Here is a 1,097-nt window from a genome sequence, read left to right as displayed (position 1 = left end):
GTTGAGGTGTAATCCATATTGAAGGCTGTAGCCTTTGATCTTCATCAGTAACTGCTCCAAGTCATCCTCACTTTCAGCAAGCAAAGTTGTGTTATCTGCATATCACAGGTTGTTGATGATTCTTCCTCCAATCCTGATGCTGCAATCTCTATCATATAGTACAGCTTCTTGGGTTATTTGCTCAGCATACAGCCTGAATGAGTATGGTGAAAGTATACAACACTGACATGCACCACTCCTGATTATAAACCATTCAGGATCACTTTGTTCTGTGCAAGCGACTGACCCTTGATCTATTTAGATTCCTCGTGAGTGCAATTAAGAATTCTGGAATTCCCATTTTTCATAAGGTCATTCATAATTTGTTATGATCCACACAATAAAATACCTTTGCATAGTCCATAAAACACAGGTAAACATCTTTGTGATATTCTTTGCTTTTAGCCAAGATCCATCTGACATCAACAGTGATATTCCTTGTTCCATGCTCTCTTCTGAATCTGTCTTGAATTTCTGGCAGTTCCCTGTCAATATATTGCTGCAACTGCTTTTTAAATTATCTTCAGCATAATTTTACTTGCATGTGATATTAATTTTATTGTTCAATAATTTCTGCATTCTGGTAACCTGTGGTAAGATGGTGGACTAGGCAGAAAGACTGCAGAGACCTTCTTCAACAACAAAAAAAGGGGAACCAATTAACACAGACACAGAAGATAATCATGGACCACTGAGCATGGAAGGGAAGGATATAGAAGTGGATTAAACCCGAACTAGCAGAAGAATGTGCATGAAAATACCACAAAAGGAGACATACGGAGCTGCGGTCTGGCAATGACCCTGAGTGATCCTGACTGATCCTGACGGCACAGCACGGACAGCTTAGAGAGTGCCAAGTCTGGTAGGACATAAGAATTAACCTAAAAATCAGTCCTGCTAGCCAGGGACTGCATGGAGGATTGCTTTGGTGGCTGCTAAATAAAAGGAGAAGTAGCAAAGAGGAAGGCGGGCTGAGCTGTGGACTGTTGCCTGTCTGGAGGGTGCAGCCATTTTGAATGTTTACAAGTGGCTTGACCATTTTGGATATTTAAAGAGAC

The sequence above is a fragment of the Orycteropus afer genome, unplaced genomic scaffold (assembly GCF_000298275.1).
Source record: "Orycteropus afer afer isolate SDZICR_OR568_19922 unplaced genomic scaffold, OryAfe1.0 scaffold00967, whole genome shotgun sequence".
NCBI classification, from domain to species: Eukaryota; Metazoa; Chordata; class Mammalia; order Tubulidentata; family Orycteropodidae; genus Orycteropus; species Orycteropus afer.
This window is presented reverse-complemented; position numbering follows the sequence as displayed.